Source organism: Branchiostoma floridae, chromosome 12 (assembly GCF_000003815.2).
Source record: "Branchiostoma floridae strain S238N-H82 chromosome 12, Bfl_VNyyK, whole genome shotgun sequence".
Taxonomy (NCBI): Eukaryota; Metazoa; Chordata; class Leptocardii; order Amphioxiformes; family Branchiostomatidae; genus Branchiostoma; species Branchiostoma floridae.
The window spans coordinates 3,047,522-3,059,256 of NC_049990.1; the positions used below are offsets into that span (position 1 = coordinate 3,047,522).

Genomic DNA, 11,735 nt, shown 5'->3' on the forward strand with positions numbered 1-11,735 from the left:
AAATGTCTAAGAATTATCACTTTTACACCCCCATATCTCAGATTTCTTCTCGGCCATTGCTCTTTGACCTGCCATAGATGTTAAATTAGCCGTGATCATTTCACGGCCTGACTTCTGTTCACGGCCTGCACACAAAAACTCTGCCCAGGACAATACCTACACAATACCGGACTCTTTCTCCCACTAACCCGGCAAGGGACACCGCCAGAAGGCCTCATGTAGGATTTCCGAGCAGTAAAGTCCCGGACAAGTCGGAAAATCGGTGAGTTTTTGTGAAGAATTTTTGTCTTGCCGGAGTTTTGGGGTCGGTCTTTGATTTTTGAAAAATCGTTGAGGGGGGACTTGGTTGAGTTGTTTATGAGTTGTGTCAACATTTCGATTCATCGGGATATTTGAACGGGTAAACGGTATATATGCACACTTTCTTTGACGCCTAAACTATGAGAAAGGGTTCTATGGTGTTTTGCAAGTCAAATTTGGCAAAGTTTTTGGTCCGTCTTTTCTTTCTACTCTAAAAATATTATAATTTTTGTCGGGAGCTCAAATTTTCAGAGTTGGAAACTTGGATCAAGGATTTGTATCTACGTTTTTCCTCATGATTTTAGGCCCAGTTTGTTAAGTATTTTCTGCAAAATGGAATCGTTATAGTTTCTTTCTAAGATCCATGACTCTTGCCAAGAATTTGAAGACGTCAGTCCAGCTGTTTTAGATCTCCGAGCTCATCTGTTTGCCCATAGATCAGACCCTTTGTCAGTGATGTTTGCTGGGTGGGATTTTAACTGCCGCCTTTTGGACGCACGCTTTTTCACACTTGTGAAAACATTCTCCCATTTTCCTCCCAAAACTTCCACCCTAAACCCCTGTAGCTATGACCAGGCATGTTTTCACGGTAGCTACCGTAGATTCTGACACCCAAAACATGGAGTCAAGTTTAGTAATTACTTCACCCTTCTCATGTTAACACGTATCCACGCCGCCTGTTCTTTGTCTACCCGATACTTTATACCCCGCTAACCTCCCACAGAACATGCCTACACGGCCTCTAAACTTCCAACCGGATCTTTACTGTGTGATTTTGTCCCCCCAAACGTCAACATAATCTTCATTCCTCCAAACTATAACTTGATTAGGACCGTGAGAGTGTACACATGCATATGTGGGTTTGAACATTTTTCCCGGGGATTGTTTGAGACGATTGTTCCAGTTTCTCCGCTTGTTGGCTGCCGTTGTTGTTCATGGTTAATCTTTAATCTTCGACAAGGGGATCACACGATTAGGCAAATTAACAATTCATGGTGGGATTTCGCAGATAAAAGATTCAAATGAGGCAATTGGAGTTATTGGCCATCTGCTGTCCCATGGTTTGTTATTACACCATTGTTATTGTTATTTACAGAAATTACTAGTATAATGACGCTGGACCTCGTCTTGGATAGGGAAAATCAAATTTTAAGGCTCCAAGCTGCTGTGTTGGTGGTCCTTTTTTGTCCCTTCAGAGTTCTGTTTCTGAATGTGTTGAACACTAGCACTCATTTTTCGACACCTTTACAAATAACTTCAACAAGGCTTCAAATGTGACACTGCTGCTGCTGGTGGTCTCCTGATTGTGAAATTATTTCTTTCGGTTTACTTGTGGTTATCCAGAAATTTTCTACTTGTTTTGAGACCTACAGCATAGGTAAATTAGTTCGACTGCCTGGATTTGTTGTTGGCAGCAGGATGGTGGAACTTAGCTAGTAGTATGTCCCCTTTTTAGCTTTTCTCTTCAAGAGTTTACATAGATTATACACTATGGAAATAGATCCAAGTCATCTATTATAACAGAGAAGGAAATTGGACTAACCCAATTTTTCAAAGTCCAGTTTACCTCCATGCTGGACTCACAGTTTAATCTGTTTCCATAGTAAACAAGTTACTTTGATTAAAGTTTGATTTTGAATATGGACTATCAATTTCCGATAGATTATGTACAACATTATCTGTATCGGGTTGTACAAGGCCGGTATAACTGCCTTTCTGTGTAACACTCCAGACTCTGTGACTTTAATATGGCTTAGCTGAGTCTGCATGTGTCCCAGTCAATGCAGCAGCTGCTCTGTTCATAACTCGTTATTCTTGTTTTTCTCCCTTGTCACCTCACTGAGTCGTTCATACGTTTTTCTCAGCTATGTAGCCCTGTATACGAACATGTATGCTTTGCCCATGTCAATAGGAAGCTTTTACAAATGAAATAGGATGTGTATTGAAATAATTGATCATATTCAAAGCACATCCAACATTGTGTATGAAATATTGTTTAGCATTTACCATGTAAACAGCCTTTGGGGATGTAGAGTACTCTATACCCCACTCTGAGTCTGAAGCGCTCTTAACTAGAGGCTGGCTTTCAATGTCTAGATTGTTTGTAACTTTGTTTCATTACTCTTTTTCAACTTTATAACTCGCTAACAAATAAAAAAAAAAAACATATGCAAAGTTGTTCATTGCATCACAGAAATCACAATGATATTTTTCTCTCCATGTATGTGTGACCTCTAAATATATTGTTTGGCATCCCAATCATATAAACTTCTTTTGTGGAAGCTCTATGCTGCTCCGACCTGAAGCACTCTTGCTAAGAGCCTGGCCCCGACTGTACCACTTCAGTCAGCACCAGGGTGTAAACCTCTGACATAACACCCCACTGGCGGCACATCGGTTCTAACTTTATCAGCTATAAAAATAAACTAGCAAAATCATGATATCATGTATATTTCACATCATTGCTCCGACAGTAGGGTTTGATAAGAATTTCTCATCACTCAAAATTAATACTGCAGACAGGTTCGTTTATTTACGTGGTGGTTGAAACAATTAAGTAGGTTAAGTCAATTGCAAAATAAACTTAGTTTGTACTAACTTTATCACCTATAAACTAGCAAAATCATCTCATGTGTAGATCACATCATTATATTACGTTGAGGGTTTCACCATCAAGGTTTTCTCATCACTCTGAATACTGCAGATTCTTTTATTTACGAGGTGAAAGGAGGTCTAGATTTGCGGTTGAAACAATTGATTAGGTTGAGTTTATTGCAAAGTGAAGTTGTCGAAGAAATAGAAGTCCCAAGATCCAAGTCTTTAAAAATGACAGTCACATAAGCTTGTATTCATCTCATGTCGGACCCCAAACTGAAACAGGTTTTGGGGAATTTGTACCAAATGTCATCAATCCATCAGTTACTTACCAGACCCGAACACATCCTGTTCCAGATAAAGACGTATTTATCAAACTGTCACGTCTTAGAACTAAAGAACGTCTGGCTCGCAAGTGTGGGAACTTTCTCAAGGAGGCCTTCATGGACAGTTGGCAGAATGTGTGACATTTAGGTCACATCGTTTGTTGGCTCTACATCTTGTGAAAATACTGCTGAACTGGATCCAGTTCAGGACTATCAACATACAGGGCTCGAAATACTTTTTTTCTGCATACCTGCACTGGTGCAAGTAACACTGAAAATTACCTGCACCAGACAAATTTTACCTGCACCTCTCTGAATTTAGGAAGTGTGGACCATACTAAGGAATCATTGCTATTTGTTCTCCTATGATAATATTACTGGTGGTAATTTGCAGCTAATGGCAATGTACATACACTACATCATATGGCATTTACCGTATATTCTCGAATAAAGTACGCACCCCAATTAAAGTACGCACCCCTGATTTTGGACAAGTCTTAGACAGATCTTTGGGACTGAAAGGTAAAATGGAAAAACTCAAATAAAGTACGCACCCCTTCTCCACCAATTTTGAACAGACCTTTAACTGGATAAATTCAAATTTATGATGTTTTCCCCCGGTTATTTTGCATAAGATAACCTGGAGAATTGCCTACTGCAATTATAAAAATCACTGTGAACTGGTAGAAGAAATCAGGAAAAACCAGTTGTACAAGTCAAAGTCACTAACTCAAAAGGATTGTATGCAAATGCCAATCTTATGTAAATCATGTTTAGACAATTTCTTTGTTTCATGTTTAGACAACTACAAGACAACAACAATGTGCATGTTTTGAAAAATTACCAGAAGTGTAGCTCCACCTTGCTTTATTTTAGGCTTTTTTTACCATTTCTCTGTGCAGTGACCTCAAATAAAGTACGCACTCCAACTTTGGCAACAACTTGTAGCACCTTTTCAATTTTGAAAAGTTAAAAAAGTGCGTACTTTATTCGAGAATATACGGTACGTATAAAGTCCAGTCCATGGACCAGTGCAGGTAGACACCAGAAACACCTGCACAGCTCCAATTTTACCTGCACTAACCTGCATATGCAGGTAGTATTTCGAGCCCTGACATGAAAACAGTCTGACTCTGAGGAGAAAGTCTACCTGGGACAGTTCTCACTATATATTATGAGAATGGACTCATTCCTCAGCTAACTAACATCTTTCGCACCACAGTCATCCCTCAGTCAGTAAGACATCTGGAGCTGCATAGTTCAAGTTTCTGAACCTAAAAAAATCTTCAGCCTGCCATCTACCTTGGACAGTTCACACAGTTTCAGAAAGGGAATAGACTCAACAGAGTCAGAATCAAGTTTTTCCTTTTGATCTATTGCTAAATTTTTACTATGTAAAGTTGCCTGTAAACATGGAGAAAACTAGTACGGAATTTGCGACCTATTTAGTAATTTTGAATAGCTCTTTTCTTTCTTTTACTACAACTTAGTATAAGATGTCTACCTTGTCCCCCCAACGACCTGGATGTCAAGGGACTAGGTAGGTAGGTACGTAGTATGAGAAGTTAAAAAACCAAGGAATGGATTTGATGTGGCCTAAGACTAGTAAGACACATAAGAGTAGACTCAGTTCTCAGGTGCAGTTGCCCACCCCTGTACATCTGATACTCACCTGTGGTGGGTTTGTTTATCACCTGTCACATCGTAAACTCTACCTGTACCACAGGGGCAGGTATGGTACATCCTGGTGTGGGCAGCACCACTGAGGTTTATCTGAAACCACATCTAGGTTCAGTTAAACCTACCCAAGCAGACCACTCAGGGGACTGATAACATCTTGTGTGGACAGGTGGTCACTATAGTCAGGATTATGTTTGTGTCAGTTGGTAAATTAGTGAGAAGTAGTCACTTCGTCAGGTCCTTATGTTGAGTTTTGACTGTTTTTCTTGGATTCATTTCTCTGACTTTTAAAAGTGAAAAAAATGAACTAGAAGACAAGATCATGGAGATAAAAACAGGGACTCTGTGGGAAAAACTTCATTCTCTAAATTCACTCTCTTAATTTTTTTGTGCCAAGGTATACACTTTCTTCTCAAGCTCTGTTTTCATCATCAATTCATATTGATTTTGGCAGTGAACTTTGTCCAAATTTTCTAGTTGCTTCCTTGATTCTCTGACTTTTTAAGTTTTTTTGTACTAGTGAAAGTTTAACAAAAGATCAATATGAAGAACAGGGCTTAGAGAGTTAGAGGAAGATTTGCAGTACCAAGCAAGGTGTAGACACCCCCCCGCCCGCCGCTCTGTTTTCATGTTGATTTTGGCACTGAACTTGGTCCCAATTTTCTAGTTTCTTCTTTGATTCTCTGACTTTTTAAAGTGAACGTTTAGTAAAAGTTTAACAGGGCTTAGAGGAAGATTTGCAGTACCAAGCAAGGTGCAGATTTTCCCTCAGGGCAGGCTTTGTTTTCATGTTGACTTTGGGTTTGGTGCTTCCCTGAACTTTATCCAAGTTGACAGACTGTAGTCTTCAAGCAGAGGTTAGGTTTATCTGTGCCCAGAGGCAGATACAGTACAGACAACACTTGTCACATTGTATTTGGGAAGTCTTTCTCAAGATTTAGAAGCACTCCAGAGTACGCTTTCTACCAAATGTCGTAGCACCTAATCTCCAAGCAGATCCTACAATGGCATAAGATACTACCAAACTGGCCAGGAGATAGTCAGCCAAGAGGTGTACATTTGCCATGTAGCGAAACACACTCCTAAGCCAGCTTCACTCCTCTGCCAGCTTTTGATACTATCTTATGCTACCGTAGGATCTGCTTGGAGATTAGTAGCACCGGTAAGTTGTTTAAAGTTTTGCAATCTGAACTTGGCAAACTGTAACAGTGTAAGAATAGAGTCACTCAGTACCAACATTTTCATCATCGTTCGACTAAAGTCAACCATTTTAGATTTAAGATTTTACATGAATTACATCGTTTATATGAATAGGAATTCCTACTTGCTCTATAACATTAACAATAGTTTGTATACCTGTGATGAATAAATTAGATACCCATACATTCACTGGTTGAACAGATTTAAAGTTGCACTATGTTACTCTGCAACCTGGCTCTGTATCAAAAGCTGGTTGTTTCAGTCTCATTTCAAACACTTGTTACAAAGACTGTGACATCCTGGTCCCCTGTACAGCCTGTGATTGAACTTGTTTAGACAAGGTTTGTATAACTCCCTGATGGACTGTCCCTTTGAGAGGGGCTTGATGCTGAGAGGAGATGGCATTTGCTCAGGGGCAGCTGTGTTTGTGGAACCTATTGTGATGGTTTTAATCCCACTACAGTAGCCAGGATGGCCACTTGTTCTGCTGTTGGGCTAGGGCCAGAGAACTCTGCGTCCAGACTCCAGGGGTGTAACTGGCCCCTACTCCATGGCTGGCTGGACAGATGTTGGGCAGGCTGCTATGAGCAAGATTTTATCAGGCTAGAGCCAGAGTAGGACCCCGTTCACATGGGAAAAAAGCAAGTGAGTTAAACGAGGAATCCGATTAAAATGACGAATCCAAAGCCATGTGAACAGAACTAATCCGATTGGATTGCCCATTTTGGATTGGATTGGATAGGATTGCAATCCACCTCGGGAGGTGGATTCAGCGCGCGCAATCCGATTGGCGCGCAATCCGATTGACCGGAATCGGCCATGTGAACACAATTGGATTGGATTCGGGCTTGTTTCATGGTTTTTACGTCATACATACGGGTACAGTGGACATTAGATATACAACCATACCTACAACATGGCAAAAAAAGTATGATACACGGATTAGAAAAGAAGTTTATGGGCAAGTTTGCTTGCAAAATCATCTTACCGCTATGGTTAACAACCGGACGCCGCAAGATTCGCCGGAACATGTGCACCGGTTCTTTCCAAAAATCGGCAGTGTGGCAGAAGACCAACTGGTTAATTTTGGCAATATTGCCCATGAAAATAACATGTATGGTTTCGTTTCTCTCCTGTTGTTGGAGCCAATGTCCCAACACCACTAAAAAAGCAAATATTCTACGAGAAAAACAGTCGGAAGCGTGTCTAAACAGAAATTTCGAGCTTGGGTCACTTCACTGCATGCAAGCATGGGCGAGCAGTTTTTTTAAACGAAACACAGACTTTTATTTCAGATAAATACGTGATGAAGTCAAATGTTTTGGTAGCAGTTTGCCTTATTTATGCAACTTCTGCAACAGATACATTTTATATAGTTAAATGTAGAGTATAATCACACCGCGCGTAACATTTCCACCCCCAGTCTAATAGACTATCCCAATGACCCCGTATGACCCAGAGGCTGCCACTTTCGTCAGTGTGTGTTGCGGACCATCGACGCGTCAAAATCTGACCAAAGCCGGCCCATTTCTCAAGTTATAATCAATATCGATGTCGCTACATCCTTCAAAATTATGAGGTAGTCTGGCAACATTTTGGAAAAACTACGCGTGCCCGCGGTGGTCGTTGGAAACACGACGCGTGCCGCGGTAAAGAGTTTAATCCGATTGTGTGGTCGCGGTCGCAAGTTTGAGTTTAATCCGATTGTATAAAACTCATGTGAACACATTTTTTTTAATCCGATAGAAAATTTCAATCGGATTCCTTGTTTAACTCACTTGCAATTTTTTCATGTGAACAGGGTCTAGAAGGTAACCGAAGTTTGACTTTGAGGACATCATGCAACAAATGTATGTTCCTTTTCCAAAATTTCCTGTAATTAGTAGGAAAAGCCATCTTATCTCCATAATGGATTAGTTGCAAGGTTGCCAAATGTTGCAAATTTTATTTCTTTCTTTTAGTTTTAGTGTAATATGCAAGGGGTTCAGTTCTGAATTTTGCGTAAAGCGTTTTTGGGACCCCCTCCCCCCATGATGCAGACCCCAAGTTTCTGCTGTGTGAAAGGGCTCCTCAGAAAGATTTGTAATACTATGTAGAAAACTGTTGCTCAAATTGGTGATTCGTTAAAAACTTTAAAACAACGTTGACGACATGGCGAGTATCGAACCCAGGAATACTTTATTCCGAGCCCAACTAGTTACACCACTCCAACGTTACTGTGGTGGCATTTGTTACTTCGTATTTACATGTCTGATTATGCTTCAAGGAAAAAGACAATCATACAGGCGCCTTGAAGACTCCTTTCCCCCTCCAAGACTCCTGTTGTATTCTGTCATGTTGTTCCAGTTCTACATCCTGCCCCCCCTTTTGTGTGTTGTGGGTGGAGCGTGGTAACATGGAATTCTGTCATACATGGCTTGTCCTAACGTAGCTAGTTTGTTTGTTTGCTTTATTGGGATCTCCATTAGCGATACCACTGAAATAGTACTGCTATTCTTCGTGGAGTCTGAAACACACAATAATACAATAAAAATTAAACATAGTCAACAAAACTTATACAATTGGTAAAAAGAAAAAGTAGCCTCTCTACACTTTGTCGCTGGCCAGTTAAACTTACACTGGGCAAAGCCCTACCGCATGAAAATCCTACCGAGTACAGAAGATAACCCCTGTGGCTTCATCTGCCCCGTAGAGAGCCCACACTAGCTACGTAAGGCAAGCCACGTATGACTGGATGCCAGGTTAGGAGCATGGCTAAACAGAATATTCTGGTGAGTCAACAGCAGGACAGACATGTGAGGACGGCCATGCTTCAGGGCAGCCGCTATTGACAGCCAGTGTTCCGGACAGTGGGGACGTGTAGGGGGTTGGGGAGGGGGGTGCCTGCGACGATGACCCACATAAAGTTCTGACTCTGACTTGCCCTGGTCACACAGGATGGATTGGTAGTGTTGCATCACCTGTTAGAGGGCCTGCTGGGTAAATTGTCTTACAACAGAAACGATAAGTTACGAGAAAGACCAGATTGTACTTAGTCTGCCCCAAAACAATTTAAATTTTTTTCACCAATCTAATTGAAGCCTGCAAACAAGAAAAAAAAACTTAACCCATATGGGAGACTTTCTGAGTCATGTGAAGAATATAAATTTATAATTATGATGAGCAAGAAAATGAAGGATACAACCCAAACAAATGCAAACAATTACTAATATAACCTTCCTGATAGAGGTAATTGTGGTGACATAACACCACCTCTAGCTTGTCCATCACTGAGAGAAGTTTGCATACTGCGGAAACTGACCCCATAACGTTGGAATGCTTTTAACGGCCGAGAGAATGCCGTAAATTCCCCAACAAAGTGCCCACTTTTTCACCCCTCTCATGTTCCATAGTGGTGCGTTGGTGTTCAGTATTTTCTGTCACCAGGTTTTTGATCAATTTTGAAAAAGGTTTGCATACATTATGAGAATCCAGGGAATTTTCTAACACATAATGTATATGTATTTTAGTCTCTAAGTGAGTCTAAGCAGATATTGGAACTTGGAAGGCAAGATCACAACTTTTTTTCTTTGCTATATGTTTACAAATCAAGGAGCTAGAAAACGTCAATTTAGCCTTACAACATCTGCTTGGAGCTAAGGTTACTGTCTGAAAATCAGAAAGAGACAATTAGTCAGCAAATTGCTGGTGACAAGTAATCTTTATTGTTACTATTACTATTAGGCTCCATATGTCACTGGAAAAATAGTAAAAGAAATGGCCAAATACTGAAATTGACAGACAACATGCCAGAGGAGTTAGCCAGCCAGGAGTATCATTGGCTTTGAATGTCTCATATTTCTTAGCCAGCAAACTCCTCTGGCATGTTATCTGTCTATTAGTATTTGGCCAAGTTCTACTATTTTTGAAGTGACATACACTACAGAGCCTGATGGAGGCTAGATCAGTAGATGACAATAGCTTGACCTTTTAGCTGAAAAGATGTCTTGCCCTTCAAGTTATAATGTCAAATGTTTCAATCAGATACATGTTTGTTTATTGTTTATTTGTTTATTGTTCATTGACTCCTTTAGTTGTTACATATCATTGTAGACGTAGTATTATGATTGATGTCAGCAAAAGATTCAAATTGTATGAAACGGGGCGACAGGGCAGCCAACGCATTTTGTTGTCCTTGTTGTCCTAGTTGTTCCATTGTGGGCAGGGTTGAGTGGTAGGGTCAAATCTTGTGTTGTGTCCTGAGGTTGATCAAAGAGTAGTCGGCTCCTTCAATGGTCAGGGACCCTGTATCTGGACCAGAGAGTCCTGAGTTCGAATCCTGGTTGCTGTTGCCTGACATATATTTGTAGTAATTGTACTGCGGACGCCGGCTAGAAACCCCAGAATGAAATTTTGTAAGTCTTGTACTATCTCTTTTCAGAATTCTGTCTTAAGTCATCACCTGTCCACATAGATCAGGTTTTATATTAGTCCCCTGAGTGGTCTTCTTGGGCAGGTTTGACTGTAATATTGGGCAAAACTTGATTTTTCAACATTTTTCAATCGGTGAGATCAAAACTGAGAACTCAAATCCTGGCTTGTGACAGGGCTGTCTTGAGCTTTAATTTTTTTTCTGTCCCACTCATTGTTTGGGAGCCAGTGTTGTTGATTTTCCTGGTTTTAAGCTTATGAAAGTAAACTTTCAACAGTTCCATGTCATTTTTGGGATGGATGGGGCAAAATCATTTTCCGTCCCAACAAGAAAATTTCTGTCCCAGTATGGAAGGACAGGTCCTGGAGACAGCCCTGGCTTGTGGTGACTCACTTTACAGTAACACACCCAAACTTTTCTCTCTCTAATCGGTTGGAAACATAAGTCTGCCTGGTGGACATGTTTGTTTGGTCGGTCTTCTGTGATGCTGCCACATTCGGAAGGCGAAAGACGGTCGCACGGTCTTGCAGACGACTTAATTGTCGCGCCGAGACTTGTTTTGGTGCCGGAGTGTGTGATAGCTGCTTCTGCACCTGGCGTCGTGCGACCTCTGACCTCGCCGGAATATCGCCGAGGGCGACCAGACAATAGAAGGCCTCACTTCTGCTGTCAAGATGTCTCAATAGGGGTCAGAGGTCAAATGAGCTTCCCTCCGGCTAGGCTATTATATCGTTTATACATGATATTATATAAGGTTACCACAGGGCAGTGCAGTTTTTCCCAGCAGTTGTTTTATACACAAAGCATAACTCGAAAAGTTTTCAAGCACAGTTCAATCTCACAACTGGATAAAAACTGAGATTTATTTTTGTACGTTTCGAGTGACCAAAATAGGGGTGGATACCGTTTGGGCTGGACCGGTTTTTACTGGTGCAACATGCAAGAACCGAGTCAAAAAAAAAGAAGAAAAGTCGGTGAACCAGTGGACTCGAACCTGATCAAGCCAAAACGTAATCCACCCCTAAGTGACATCCATTGCTCTTCTTTATCGCCACTAGAATGACATTGCTCACTAGTTCTTGCAACGCTGAAAAAGAGGGATGGATGTAGCTCAAAACATCCAGAGATAAATCTCATCTCGTCTTTATACAGTTGTGAACACTGAATTGTATTTCAATATTGTTTAACTGGATGTCTAACCTTCATAAACAACCCAAAAAGTT

General features: G+C 40.9%; 1 protein-coding gene across 1 annotated transcript in view; it reads left to right on the plus strand.

Moving 5' to 3' along the window:
• The first annotated feature begins 64 nt into the window (after positions 1-64).
• The window catches only part of LOC118428263 (transmembrane protein 255B-like), a 28,912-nt gene continuing 17,241 nt past the window's right edge, over positions 65-11,735 (plus strand). The window contains exon 1 of the mRNA XM_035838278.1: positions 65-262. The gene's annotated coding sequence lies outside the window, so the exon portion shown is untranslated. The remainder of the gene's footprint in view (positions 263-11,735) is intronic.